The following is a 16,016-nucleotide window of genomic DNA, read 5'->3' on the forward strand; positions in this document are numbered from 1 at the left end:
GATGATTTAATCGATCCTATTATTCAAATTTCATTTAAAGCATTTTGTTCATCAAGAACTTAATTCAAACCAAGACACATGGTGCAAGACATGAGATTGTGGATTGTTTGTGATCAAGGCATTATCATTTCTCTCATTTATTTGTTGATTGCAATACAAAGTGAATTATGTTGAAGATTGAATTTAAGTTGTCATTTGAAAATTGAAATGGAAATACAAAGTGGTTCAAGGCTTTTCACTAATTTCATTCATCAAATCAAGGTTTATCATGATTCATTTAAAGTCTTATCCATAGGTGGTATTCAAGATCCAAGATTAATTGGCCGAAGGTTCACAATTGAAAGTTCGTTGAGTTTCGGTAAAGACAAAGATTCAAGTTCATTACACAAAGAAAGCTCATTACAAATTACATTCAAATGTCCAAATATTCATACAATATCATCATATCATTCAATGTTCTTTACAAAAATTCAAATGTCCAAAGATTACAAAAATGTCAAAAAAAAGCCCAAGTCATTCAAAAGGCCCAAGTCATAATACAAAGATCCTGATCTCCACATCACGTGCCAAATTTCTGCTTCTAGCTTCAAGTCTTGGTATTTCACAATCTTCAAATTTTCTTTCACCATCCATATGAACTTCAATCTTCACTGACTGAAAATCCAAGGTGGCATCGAAAATTCTGCTTATGAACAAATCAAAACCTGCAGCCAATTTGACTCTACAAGGCCATTTAGACCGCAACACAAAACCGTACCGAACCGGTTCACAAAGCGGCACTTCTCAGCATAAACCAAAAAAGACCAAACCTGCAAGGACATGGAGCCGGTTCAACAATTCATCAACAAACTGATAATTCTCCAATTCAATCACGACTAACAGTAGAAGAAGACCAATTGATAACAGAAAAAGGTCTAACAGAAAATCAGATTGTAACAACCTGTAAAAAAAATTCTCTCTGAACATCTCTCAATCTTCTTCCCCAATCTTCATCTTCTTCTCTTCAACCTCAATCACAGCATAACCGTTTTTCCTTCAATCTCTCCAATCTTCAAACTGAAAAACTCAGAAAAATCACCATAACACCATCATCTCGAATCCTGCAAGAAAACAGAAAATCACCAAACAAATTCTTGAACCAAAAACTCTCTCTGAAACTTCAATCATCTTCACCCAAAAAACTGAGAATCAATCATCATCTTCATTTTCACCACAAAATCAATAACAGAAAAGCTTCACAGAAATAACCGAAATGTAACAAACCTAAACCTTCATCATCTTCATCATCTTCTTGAATCCACAGTCAATCTTCATTGCATATCTCGCATCGCCGATAAACCTTCAATCAGAATCGCATCACGTTCATCATCATCAATCATCCACACTTTCTTCAATTGAATCCTTCACCATACGACAGCGTTTTGGTTCAAGCTTCGACGCATTACAATCAACATCATCATCGCTCTGCACAACAACAACATCATATCAAGATCAAAAAAAAAAGAGTAAAAGGAGGAGAAAGATTGAACACGTTTACTAATCGATTCGAGAACAAAACGAGTCTGAGACAGAGAGATGCGAGAGTTCGAGAGCGAGATCGAGAGAGAACGGGAGAGGTTGGAACGAGTGAGAGGCGATCGAGAGTGAGGAGAGGAGATCACGGTGGCCGGAGAATTGAATCGGAGGAGCCGAGACTCACCGCGCCGCTATGTTGTTCGCGAGAGGAAGAAGGAGGAAATCGGTCCAAAGCAAGCTGAATAGCCACAACAAGTTAACCCTAATCCCTTTCTTATTAATCCTTGTTTTTAGTTTTAATTGACCATGTTAATTAGAATTGAACTGGTTTAATTGTGGTAATGGATTCTTAACTGAGTTTAATGTGAATAATTAGATTTTAGTTATTGTTGGATTTTGAATTGAACAAAGATCAGAAAAGTTCCTTTGGGCCTTGCCATACAAAATGCTGCGCCTCACCCCCTGGAAGCCCATACCACCTTTATTTTTGGCCACTGTAACAAAAAAACAAAACTCTGTTGGGCCTCCATACAATTCCCTGCGCCCAATACTGGTTACACCATATTTTCAACATTAAACCCCCTGTGTTCATTGTTTTTCTAGTTAGATTTGGTTTCTTTTCATATTTTTTTTTAGGTAATAAAATGACATGAAAACAATTACATTTGTTAGATTTTTAGCATTGATAAAAAGATAATAAAAACATGTAATATTTCTTTGTTAGATGTTAAATGCTTTTGTTACATAGTTTTGTTCTATTATTTTTTTAGATGAAAATGTCATGAAAAACAATTTAATCTTGTTAGATTTTGTTTTAGAATTTACTTAGAACTTAATTGCTAGTATTTTCTATGGCGGTGAGCGCTTGCCTTGTTACTACTGATTTGTTTGCTGAGATGTGCGAGGTACTTCGAGAGAGCCTTCGATTGCTCCGTGTTCCACTTTATTTGTGGGACACGAATTCGCTTCCGGTGCGACTTGAGTTGAGTCGTGTTCCACTTTATTTGTGGGACACGAACATATTTTCGATGCCAGTCATCTGATCTCTCATTCATTGAGATGTATATTCCTGTATTGTCTGGATTGTATTTCCTGCAGGTTGCTTGTGTGGTTGTGTTTTATACGCACCACATAGCGGTTGTGATTTATTTTCACACCGCATTGCTTTGACGCTTATGCTGGACTCCTGGCTTTGATGGATGTTAGATTACGTGAAGTTTCTTCTCTGCTTGCGTTGCTAGCTCACTGCGGATTTGCTATCCGCTCGGTATCTCCTTGTCCCTTTTACCGCTTTCTCGCATCATCCTTTAACATGAGAAGTAGGACCTAGACATGCATCTGGCCAAGCCCTCGAAAGAGGCTCTGTTTTTGTTGGTGTGTTTATATTTGTGCTTTGCGGCAGGGAGTCACGGTGTAATAAGTCCTATATGGCACTCCGTTAAGTCCTCATGAAAGGCATGCGGTCAAGGGTTCGTAATCAACCCCCGCCTAGTCTCATCGAGTCTGTTTGGTAGGCGCACGCCTCGCGTTGCTTGCTTCTGAACCTGCACAAGATCTTGTTATCGAGTATGTCAGGAAAAGGGTTCATGTAGCCGGACCCCCGCCTTTCCTATAGCTCGCGTCGCTCGACGTTGATGCTCGGTGTACGCACGCACCGTTTTCCTTTACGATCCGTGACGGCTTGGTTGCTGAGAGGGGTCCGCCCTCTTGTCTATGGCCCGATCATTTTCACGAGGTCTAATGCTTGGTTGACTTGGGTTGAGCTGCTCCCCTTGGCTATGGCGGGACCGCTTTTCTACCATTCGGTCAGTACCGTTGGTTTTGTTTGCTTTACGAGTGGATGCTCGTTGGTGTGATATTATTGTGTGCTTCGCCTTTTTCCCCGTAGGTTGTTTTTTTTGTTTAGACTTGTACCCTTTGTATGACAACATTAGGTAGCAAGCTTTCCCCTTTAGCTTAGGTCTTCCTCATGCATCTTTTAAAACACAAACCACACTCTTTGATTTTCTTTTCTTAAGAGCTTGTTATTTCCGCTCCATTCCCAGCATAAGTCTCCAAAGGTCGAGCAGCGGAGTGTGAATGTAACTCGTTCACCTAAAAAACACAAAACAAACAGAAATTAGTTAGCCGAGCTACGGTAGCTCTGATTCTGCAAAACAGATACGTAGGCAGCGGGGTAGGGCCCGTGCGAGCACAATCCTTTCTTTTCCCTACATTCTGCATTCATTTTAGTCCAGATTAGCGTAGATTTGTTACACACCCATAGATTTAGACACTAGCGTGGATACCATCGAGTACGATGGGCGCGAGGGGTGCTAATACCTTCCCCTCGCGTAACCGACTCCCTTACCCTCTTCTCTGGTCGTGAGACCGTTGTTTTGTTTTGTGGTTTGCTGGCATTCCCTTCCTTTTCAGGATAAATATGTTAGTGGTGACTCTGTTAATTTTTGCGGTAGCGACAGCTGGCGACTCTGCTGGGGACGTCTCGACCTGTTGCTGGTCCGGACTCGGCAAGTCGATCCTAGCGCTTGTGTGTTTATCTTTGGGTGTTTTTACTGCTTTGCATATTTACCTGTTTGCATTGCATTCTATGTGCGCTTTTACTTTTCTGCATCATATTCTGGACTGTCTGGATTTCTATCTGTGGGTGGGTGTTTCAAGAGGTAAAAGGCCCAATACCCAGGCTATGAGTGATACCTTAGGAACTAGGACTAGAGTGGCCGTGACGGACAGAAGGCGTATGCCTGATTGATCTGATCACGTATCCACGGGCAGAGCTTGGTGGAATGAGGCAATATCGTATGATAACGCCTACATTCGATCCTCTGTTGGCTTTTTGACCTACCTTGGCCTAGATTTACCCGTGAGTGGGGCGGGAAACAATCATTGCTTAACAGGTACATTGATGGTGACTTTGGTTCTCGTTCGTGGGTTACCGCTGTTCTCGTTCGTGGGTTACTTTGGTTCTCGTTCGTGGGTTACTTTGGTTCTTGTTCGAAGGTTACTGTGGTTCTTGTTCGAGTGGTTTTGTTCCTGTTATGATGACTATGGTTCTGTTTCTATTGATTATGGCCCGTGATCTACGGGGAGTTCTGAATTGGTGCCGAACCTTTGAACCTGTGTCGTGTGATTTCTCGGCATCCCAGATATATCCAGTATTGTGGTTCCCACCACTTTGCATCATTGCATATTTAATTTCCAAAAAATGATGTACAAAAAATAACTAGCATACTAGCATACGTGTTCCTTCCCTTTCCAAGGAATCGTGTCTTTAAGTCTCGTGCCTAGCTTTTCCATCTCTTGCTTTCTAAAAAATCAAAACACGGGGATTCCTTGGAAATCGAATGAACATGGCATTGCATTCACATCATGCATCTCATACATTTTATGCATAACAGGTTTTCAGGGTTGAGGAATTCTTATTGAGACTTGGTATTCGTTCCAAACTCACAGACTTGACTTGTTCTTATTGTGTGCTCAAAGATCAGTCATGAAACAACTTTGTGGGGTGACCAAGATGAAAGCTCAGTTTGGGGTTCTTTTTGAAGACTTGTCTTATGCTCATTTTCTTCCATGCTTGCTTTATTTGCAACTGGTTAAGCTCCCTACTGTATGGATGTCTACAGATTCTCTGTTTGATGACAATGACACTAGGTGTGAGTTCTATTCTGGGGCACCTGGTCGTGATGTTAGTATCTACAAGTCTTTGAAATTGCTTGGGGCTCCCGCACGAGGGATAAGCAAGACATTGTCTATCTTGAGCATTGCACCATTTGCATTGCTCGAATCCCTAAAGCACTTACAAATTTCGCGTGACTTCGCCAGAATCTCCTGCCAGATAGTAATCAAGAGTGTTCTACCGAGACGCCTCTCATTCTCAAGGGTCTGCTTCACATCCTGAGTCACCTCCTCTTCCTGGAGTTTTCCTTGTCTGTAGCCGTCGCTTGTCAGTGGAAACAGAAAGAATATGAGAAACAAGCTGATGTAATCCTAGTGCCTTGTATCCGAGTTACTTCACTGCTTGTTGGAATTTAAGTTGGTTGCTTTGGATCTTTCTCACCACAGATAGCTCTCTTGATAACGATGACAATACTCGGTGTATTCCATTCTCGGGGCACCTGAACATAATGTCAATCCTTACAAGGTGTTGAAGTACAAAGAGTCCGGGACTTTCTCGATACGAGATGTTTGAGTTTATTCATATTGGTTTCTATTGGTTAATCCCATTTCAGCTGCTGCAAGTAGAATGTTTGTTCTTCCTCGAGGAGTAACTCATGAGAACTGTTGTGTGTTCCAAGTAGTGACTTTGATGGCCAAGCGTCAGAGGTTATTGTCGTTCGCTGATAGTAATACAAGTTTCCTCCATTCATGATGGTGTTTTCTGTTTCAGCAGCTACATTTAGGGCTCCCGACCGAGGGATAAGCAAGACTCCGTGTTCTTGAGTTTGCTTCATTGGCAACTCAAATCCCTAAAGAATTCACTAACTCCAGTCTCTATATTTGGGGCTCCCGACCGAGGGATAAGCAAGACGCCTTGTATCTTGAGTTTGTGCACCACTGGAACGACTCAAATCCCTAAAGCTGAGCACTTACAATTTCTGTATGGCTTTGTCAAAATCTTCTTCCGGGAAGTAATCTAGTGTTCTGCAGGAACATATGCTATTGCTTGGTGTGCTTCCCACTCTGTGGGCATTTGGTTATCTGATTGAAGGTTGACATTCATTTAGAGACAAGGTACAAGACCTGATTGATTCAGAGGCTATCACATTCGCACCTGAAGGCCAGAATTGAAGTTCTCCTCCGACTCAGCGGATCTTCTGAAGCAATAAGTCCATACGGAGAGGATCTCCTCAACATTGGCAACTGCTAATTCATCATGCATGTTCATGTTTAAGCTTTCTTGCTTTGTTCAATACTGTTGTATGCAAAACTTGTTTATTTTTGAACTATAATCATAATGCATTGGATATGTTTGTCTTAAAAAAAAAATCCATTCGCTTTTTCTCTTATATGTTTTTCTATGCTTTTTGTGATACTCAACTCTTGTTAACAAAGCATGATAACTCCGTAGGGAGAATGATGAACATAATACCAAAAACCTCAAATGGTATGCTTTTGAGTAGAACCCTGTTGATGATGTACATGCATTGTTTCAAATTCCCAAACACTGGAGATATAAGGGAGTGAAACCTTCGTTAACCCCTCTGAGCCTTGAAGTAGGAGTTTCTTTTCTATACAAAAAAACCTCACATTTAACCCATGGGTGGGTAGTATTCAGTTAACCTGACCGAGCATTCAAAATTCATCAGGAGCATACATCTAAGGATACAACAATGGCTATCTTTCAAAAGGTTGAGGAAGGTCAAATCAACAATGGTTATCCCTCACCTCAGGAGGTCGAGACATCAAAATTATCCCTCACATCAGGAGGTCAAGATCGAATAATTCAAAGCCGCTGTGGTTTATCCCTCACATCAGGAGGTCAAAAGATGACAATACCACAATGGTAGTTCCTCATCAATCAAGGACTCAGGCAGTCACAATCACTTCCAACAAATCTGAAATTCAGGATCACACGACTTGTTCAAAAGAAAAGAATGAATCAAAAAAGAAAATAAAAAAAAGAAAGAAAGCCTGCTAAGTCAACAACTTGAAAACATGTGACTTAGGCAAAAATTAGGGCATCCCGCTGGACATCTAACTCGAAATTCAAAAGAATTTGTCCAGGCAAAAATTAGGGAAAACAAAAAAAAAAGTGAAAAGCAAGGATTACAAAATAAGAATCCTCATCAAAAGAACAAAGTTGTGTGGTCAGACACCAAAAATGAAAGGTAAAGTGACTGCCATATCCAGAAGATACCTCATCGATTCCTCAATCATCTCAAATTCCTCTTGAAAGATGAATGCTCGCATTGAGTTAACTGAACTTAGGACTGGAGAACATCACGAAGGGGGTGGGCACCAAATATTTTGAGCCTAAAAATCCTTTTTTTTCTCAAACCGTGAACCTGGCCACGTTACAACCCTGAAAAGTCCTAATTGAAGCATGGTTAATTCAAAAGCAGACTATACATGAGAATACGGTAAGCTGACTCCTAAGAGATCCGCTAAACGCTTGAGTTGGTATCACACCATCTCATCTTTCTTTCAAAAAATCGATGTTACGACATCCTTTCAAAAAGTTTCTTTTAACTTCAGGACAAACATACTCTTTGCATTAGAATTATATTTCTCATAATAAACATTCTTTGCATATGAACAAGTGCTTAACATCAGGAAAGTTTCCATCATGAACTTCAGATGAAAAGTTTATTCCTCCCGAAGGACGAATTGTCTTCAGAACTCCGTTGAACAGAGGCAGCAATATTTCAAAGTTTGATCACCCTCAGGGGCACAAAAGCGTTTGATTACTCTATCGAGTAAGTTTTCACTCAATCTGAGGCAATCAGGTCAAGATTCTAAGAATCTCTCAAAGTGCTAAGCAATCAAGGGCATTCACCCAAGCACAGTTGAAGCTACCTCCAATACAGATCAAACAAGGGCACGGTTTCAAAGTTCACGATACTGGGGCAAGTCAGTTTGATGTGAACAGATATCAGAAGGTCCTTACGAGACCAATTTCTTCAAAGTCCTTACAGGCTGGGGCAAGACATTATGCATTGGCATTCTCTCCTCATCAAGAGGTGTTCAGTTTAAGTTCGGGTGTGAGCTAAACTTATGAACTTGAGAACCGTCAGGGTCGTCATCCTAAACATTGATCTGAGACTGAAAGTCCAATACTTGTTGGCATTCTTACAATCAAGGCGAATATGCAGAACACTATGAAAGCCAATGCTTGTTTGGTCCCTGTGAAGTCAATACTCGCTTGACCCATTAAGCCCACTTCCTGGTGGCGCTCTCTCGGAAAACCAATGCCTGTTTGATACTCTGGCCGATACTTGTTTGGTGTTCTAATCATTGCTTGCCTGCCAACTCATTGAATCCATTGCCTGTATGGAAAGTTTCAAAGCCAAGATGTCTGACAATCTGTTTGCTCTTGCATTTTCCCATTGTGGGTGAGCATCACTATCCTATGCCATGTGAGGAAACCCCGCAGACGTCATGCTATATCCTGGGGCATTTTCATTTGTTTATATCACAGGTGCATCCTTTCGAGTACACCATGTCAGCGTAGTGGCGGATCTAGCCAAGCGAGAGATCCTCATTCCCCAGCTGAGTGCATCTAGATGAGGTTTTCTTTGTTCCAAGATTCTCATCTCCTCAGCAAAGCACATCTCAATGCAATCTCCTTGCTTCAGAAGCCTCATTCCTCAGTGGAGTATCTTCTCCTCAGTTGAATCATGATTGAATGCTATCTGATTCCCCAGCAGGCTCTTAATGAGGTCTCTTGCTCAGAGCTCCTCACTCTCCCCAGTAGAGGTTTTCTCTCCCCAACAGATTGACCTGTTTTCCCCAAGAGAGTCATCTTATTCCCCAGTGGAGTGATCTTAACAAGAAGTTCTTACGCTAAGTTCCATATCCCTAGTGGATCTCTCATCTCCCCGGTGGATCGCTATGTAGAAATATTCATCTTCCCCACTGAATTCTTTCCTCAGCAGAGATTCATGTGCATCCTCAGTGGAATCTGTGTCCTTCAAGGATTTCCCCAGCGGAATGCGTTCTACACAAGCAAGTTGGTTACTCCTCATCAGAGCCATCTCCATGACTTGCCCTTATCTCCACATCCCTAGAGTGTCGAGAGTTTGCTTCTCCAATGAAGTTTCAAGGGTATTCCCTAAGCAGTTAATTGGGATGTTCTTATCTTCAAGCAAGATCTATTCCCCAAGCAGAGCTCGCATCTAGATTTGATCGTCTCCAGCAGATTTCTGATCCATCTTTGCCAGCTCGCAGTTTGTGACCCTTGGTCACTCATCTTGTCCTCCCCACAGAGTTCTATACTCTCTCCAGGACTGCTTCAGCAATTCAGTGCTCCTCCGATGTCTCCCTAAGCAGCATCCGAATCATGCATCATTTGCATAGCATTCTCAAAAGCGTATAGCGTCTTCCTTCTCAAGAACGTTATTTCATAAACATTCATACATGCATCATGCATAAATCATATCATATCTGTTTCTTTCTACAGGAAAGTTATCAAGATACAAATGCCTCCCAGAGAGCAACTCGCCTAATCATTACAGACGCTCATCCTGATGTCTAAATCAGAAGAAGTTTGTCTCCCTCTCCCTGACATTGTCAGACCAGATGAAAGCCATGCTTATTCCCGATGTCCCCAGATCGGTTGAAGATATCTGTTCCTATCCTAATATCCAGATTAGTTGAAGGAATCGCCTCCGGATCTCCCGAGATCTTCCGAAGGAGCTAGCCCACTGATGCCTCAGATCAGTCGGAGATATCTCCTGATGATTTATTTCATCAGAAGAGGACTGTCTATTATTCCTGATATCGCCAGGTCAGTTGAAGACACTCCTATTCCCGATGTCCCCAGATCGGTTGAGGATATTTGTTCTTATCCTGAAATTCAGTTCAGTTGAAAGAACCGCCTCCGGATCTCTAAGATCTTCCGAAGGAGCAAGCCCTCTGATGCCTCAGATCAGTCGGAAATATCCATTCCCTGACGATTTAGTTCGTTCAGAAGAAGATATGTCTGCTCAGTCCTGATGTCCCCAGATCCGTTGAAGACAATCTTGATTCCCGATGTCCCCAGATCGGTTGAGGAGGTCCATTTTCTTCCTGATGCCCCCAGATCAGTAGAAGGCACAATCCTGATGTTTCCGATCAGTTGAGGACTTCCACCCACCTGACGATTTATTTTCGTCGGAAGAAGACTTGCTTGCTCAGTCCTGATGTCCCCAGATCAGTTGAAAGCATTCTTTAAAATTCCCGATGCCCCCAGATCGGTTGAGGATATCCATTTTCTTCCTGATGTCCCCAGATCAGTAGAAGGCACATTCCTGATGTTTCCGATCAGTTGAGGATATCCACCCACCTGACGATTTATTCTCGTTAGAAGAAGACATGTCTGCTCAGTCCTGATGTCCCCAGATCAGTTGAAGACATTCTTATTTCCGATATTCAGATCGGCCAAAGACATCTATTTCGTTTTGATATGCATATCAACTTAAGATGTCGACCTTCTCTTGATGCCCAGATCAATTGAAGTTTTTTTCCCTCAGCAATGGGGTTGCCCGTTCCTTCTTATCACAAGTTGGAGCTTATTTAATTATCCAGGTCAATTGAAGTTTTTTCTCCCCGCCCGCGGGGTGGTACATTCCTTCTTCATGCAAGATGGAATCTTCTATTGATCAAGAGCGGAAATTTTCGAGTTCATTCTGGTATTCAATCTCCTTCCACCTCAACGGTTCGAAACTGTCATTTCTCACTCGTCAGGTTCAAGAAGTTTGAATAGGGGCAGCTGTTGCACCCTAAAATTTGCCCTCTTTCTCCGTGCTATAAATTACGGTAGACGTTTATTTCGTCTCCCAAAAATCAAGAAAAAAGCTAAAAGAGTTTCTATTGTTCGAGGTCATTAAGTCAACATGCTTGTAGGGTGAGTTGCAAAGGAATAAATCATGGTACAAGATTATGAGCTTAAGAAGAGTATTGTGTCCAAGGCGCCGGTATACTATCAATTTATTGGTGGCTCAACGTACGAGTTAGGATTGGATTAAGGAATTGAGATTGAATTAGGATCCCAATGATTTGAGGATGAATTTGTTTCGATGATTTAATCGATCCTATTATTCAAATTTCATTTAAAGCATTTTGTTCATCAAGAACTTAATTCAAACCAAGACACATGGTGCAAGACATGAGATTGTGGATTGTTTGTGATCAAGGCATTATCATTTCTCTCATTTATTTGTTGATTGCAATACAAAGTGAATTATGTTGAAGATTGAATTTAAGTTGTCATTTGAAAATTGAAATGGAAATACAAAGTGGTTCAAGGCTTTTCACTAATTTCATTCATCAAATCAAGGTTTATCATGATTCATTTAAAGTCTTATCCATAGGTGGTATTCAAGATCCAAGATTAATTGGCCGAAGGTTCACAATTGAAAGTTCGTTGAGTTTCGGTAAAGACAAAGATTCAAGTTCATTACACAAAGAAAGCTCATTACAAATTACATTCAAATGTCCAAATATTCATACAATATCATCATATCATTCAATGTTCTTTACAAAAATTCAAATGTCCAAAGATTACAAAAATGTCAAAAAAAAGCCCAAGTCATTCAAAAGGCCCAAGTCATAATACAAAGATCCTGATCTCCACATCACGTGCCAAATTTCTGCTTCTAGCTTCAAGTCTTGGTATTTCACAATCTTCAAATTTTCTTTCACCATCCATATGAACTTCAATCTTCACTGACTGAAAATCCAAGGTGGCACCGAAAATTCTGCTTATGAACAAATCAAAACCTGCAGCCAATTTGACTCTACAAGGCCATTTAGACCGCAACACAAAACCGTATCGAACCGGTTCACAAAGCGGCACTTCTCAGCATAAACCAAAAAAGACCAAACCTGCAAGGACATGGAGCCGGTTCAACAATTCATCAACAAACTGATAATTCTCCAATTCAATCACGACTAACAGTAGAAGAAGACCAATTGATAACAGAAAAAGGTCTAAAAGAAAATCAGATTGTAACAACCTGTAAAAAAAATTCTCTCTGAACATCTCTCAATCTTCTTCCCCAATCTTCATCTTCTTCTCTTCAACCTCAATCACAGCATAACCGTTTTTCCTTCAATCTCTCCAATCTTCAAACTGAAAAACTCAGAAAAATCACCATAACACCATCATCTCGAATCCTGCAAGAAAACAGAAAATCACCAAACAAATTCTTGAACCAAAAACTCTCTCTGAAACTTCAATCATCTTCGCGAAAAACTGAGAATCAATCATCATCTTCATTTTCACCACAAAATCAATAACAGAAAAGCTTCACAGAAATAACCGAAATGTAACAAACCTAAACCTTCATCATCTTCATCATCTTCTTGAATCCACAGTCAATCTTCATTGCATATCTCGCATCGCCGATAAACCTTCAATCAGAATCGCATCACGTTCATCATCATCAATCATCCACACTTTCTTCAATTGAATCCTTCACCATACGACAGCGTTTTGGTTCAAGCTTCGACGCATTACAATCAACATCATCATCGCTCTGCACAACAACAACATCATATCAAGATCAAAAAAAAAAAGAGTAAAAGGAGGAGAAAGATTGAACACGTTTACTAATCGATTCGAGAACAAAACGAGTCTGAGACAGAGAGATGCGAGAGTTCGAGAGCGAGATCGAGAGAGAACGGGAGAGGTTGGAACGAGTGAGAGGCGATCGAGAGTGAGGAGAGGAGATCACGGTGGCCGGAGAATTGAATCGGAGGAGCCGAGACTCACCGCGCCGCTATGTTGTTCGCGAGAGGAAGAAGGAGGAAATCGGTCCAAAGCAAGCTGAATAGCCACAACAAGTTAACCCTAATCCCTTTCTTATTAATCCTTGTTTTTAGTTTTAATTGACCATGTTAATTAGAATTGAACTGGTTTAATTGTGGTAATGGATTCTTAACTGAGTTTAATGTGAATAATTAGATTTTAGTTATTGTTGGATTTTGAATTGAACAAAGATCAGAAAAGTTCCTTTGGGCCTTGCCATACAAAATGCTGCGCCTCACCCCCTGGAAGCTCATACCACCTTTATTTTTGGCCACTGTAACAAAAAAACAAAACTCTGTTGGGCCTCCATACAATTCCCTGCGCCCAATACTGGTTACACCATATTTTCAACATTAAACCCCCTGTGTTCATTGTTTTTCTAGTTAGATTTGGTTTCTTTTCATATTTTTTTTAGGTAATAAAATGACATGAAAACAATTACATTTGTTAGATTTTTAGCATTGATAAAAAGATAATAAAAACATGTAATATTTCTTTGTTAGATGTTAAATGCTTTTGTTACATAGTTTTGTTCTATTATTTTTTTAGATGAAAATGTCATGAAAAACAATTTAATCTTGTTAGATTTTGTTTTAGAATTTACTTAGAACTTAATTGCTAGTATTTTCTATGGCGGTGAGCGCTTGCCTTGTTACTACTGATTTGTTTGCTGAGATGTGCGAGGTACTTCGAGAGAGCCTTCGATTGCTCCGTGTTCCACTTTATTTGTGGGACACGAATTCGCTTCCGGTGCGACTTGAGTTGAGTCGTGTTCCACTTTATTTGTGGGACACGAACATATTTTCGATGCCAGTCATCTGATCTCTCATTCATTGAGATGTATATTCCTGTATTGTCTGGATTGTATTTCCTGCAGGTTGCTTGTGTGGTTGTGTTTTATACGCACCACATAGCGGTTGTGATTTATTTTCACACCGCATCGCTTTGACGCTTATGCTGGACTCCTGGCTTTGATGGATGTTAGATTACGTGAAGTTTCTTCTCTGCTTGCGTTGCTAGCTCACTGCGGATTTGCTATCCGCTCGGTATCTCCTTGTCCCTTTTACCGCTTTCTCGCATCATCCTTTAACATGAGAAGTAGGACCTAGACATGCATCTGGCCAAGCCCTCGAAAGAGGCTCTGTTTTTGTTGGTGTGTTTATATTTGTGCTTTGCGGTAGGGAGTCACGGTGTAATAAGTCCTATATGGCACTCCGTTAAGTCCTCATGAAAGGCATGCGGTCAAGGGTTCGTAATCAACCCCCGCCTAGTCTAATCGAGTCTGTTTGGTAGGCGCACGCCTCGCGTTGCTTGCTTCTGAACCTGCACAAGATCTTGTTATCGAGTATGTCAGGAAAAGGGTTCATGTAGCCGGACCCCCGCCTTTCCTATAGCTCGCGTCGCTCGACGTTGATGCTCGGTGTACGCACGCACCGTTTTCCTTTACGATCCGTGACGGCTTGGTTGCTGAGAGGGGTCCGCCCTCTTGTCTATGGCCCGATCATTTTCACGAGGTCTAATGCTTGGTTGACTTGGGTTGAGCTGCTCCCCTTGGCTATGGCGGGACCGCTTTTCTACCATTCGGTCAGTACCGTTGGTTTTGTTTGCTTTACGAGTGGATGCTCGTTGGTGTGATATTATTGTGTGCTTCGCCTTTTTCCCCGTAGGTTGTTTTTTTTGTTTAGACTTGTACCCTTTGTATGACAACATTAGGTAGCAAGCTTTCCCCTTTAGCTTAGGTCTTCCTCATGCATCTTTTAAAACACAAACCACACTCTTTGATTTTCTTTTCTTAAGAGCTTGTTATTTCCGCTCCATTCCCAGCATAAGTCTCCAAAGGTCGAGCAGCGGAGTGTGAATGTAACTCATTCACCTAAAAAACACAAAACAAACAGAAATTAGTTAGCCGAGCTACGGTAGCTCTGATTCTGCAAAACAGATACGTAGGCAGCGGGGTAGGGCCCGTGCGAGCACAATCCTTTCTTTTCCCTACATTCTGCATTCATTTTAGTCCAGATTAGCGTAGATTTGTTACACACCCATAGATTTAGACACTAGCGTGGATACCATCGAGTACGATGGGCGCGAGGGGTGCTAATACCTTCCCCTCGCGTAACCGACTCCCTTACCCTCTTCTCTGGTCGTGAGACCGTTGTTTTGTTTTGTGGTTTGCTGGCATTCCCTTCCTTTTCAGGATAAATATGTTAGTGGTGACTCTGTTAATTTTCGCGGTAGCGACAGTATGTCAAAGATAAAATTGAACCGTTAGATCACTAACTTCAAAGATAAAATATCTGAACACAAACACAATCACACTTGCACCTCTTAAGGTAATCCCTTCTCATTCTTTTCAAAATCAAAGTCAAAATTCCACTGTTTCGAGTACAAAATCGAACCTTTTGTTTGTATCCGGTGAAAGGATAGATTTTTAAAGGAAATAAGGATAAAGACCTTACAACTCAGGGTAGACCTCCTAGTTTGCTTGCTCAAATCAAAACAAACAAAATTCTCATACACTGTTGTTTTTCAAAACAAAACTTTCCAAAAAGACAATATTTTGTATACATCCAAACACGGATCATTACAAAGTTAACGTTCTTTTCAAAACATCTTTCGAAAGATAAACAAACATTTTGTATACATCCACACAAGGATCATTACAAAATTCAATTTACAAAGGTATTTGAAACCACATATGAGCATTCTAAAGCAATTGAAAAGTAATCGAAAAACAAGTGAGCTAAGCAAACTTAAGAGCCCATGGATAACCATGGATACAAAGGGTGCTAACACCTTCCCTTTGTATAACCTACCCCCTTACCCAGAATTTCTTAAAGGTCTTTTTTCTGTTTCTTTTATAAACCTTTCCTTAATTGGATAAAATAAAAGGTCGGTGGCGACTCTGTGAATTTTCAAAAATGCGAAAGCATAAGCGATAAAAAAGAGTCAGTTCACGTATCTCTCCCGCTCAGAGGTATGGCCCGAAGAAAAACGGAGGTCCACAATGTGCATCATGCATACATGCATCATCCATACATAGCATGACTAA

This window comes from Vicia villosa, linkage group LG4, assembly GCF_029867415.1.
Source record: "Vicia villosa cultivar HV-30 ecotype Madison, WI linkage group LG4, Vvil1.0, whole genome shotgun sequence".
Taxonomy (NCBI): Eukaryota; Viridiplantae; Streptophyta; class Magnoliopsida; order Fabales; family Fabaceae; genus Vicia; species Vicia villosa.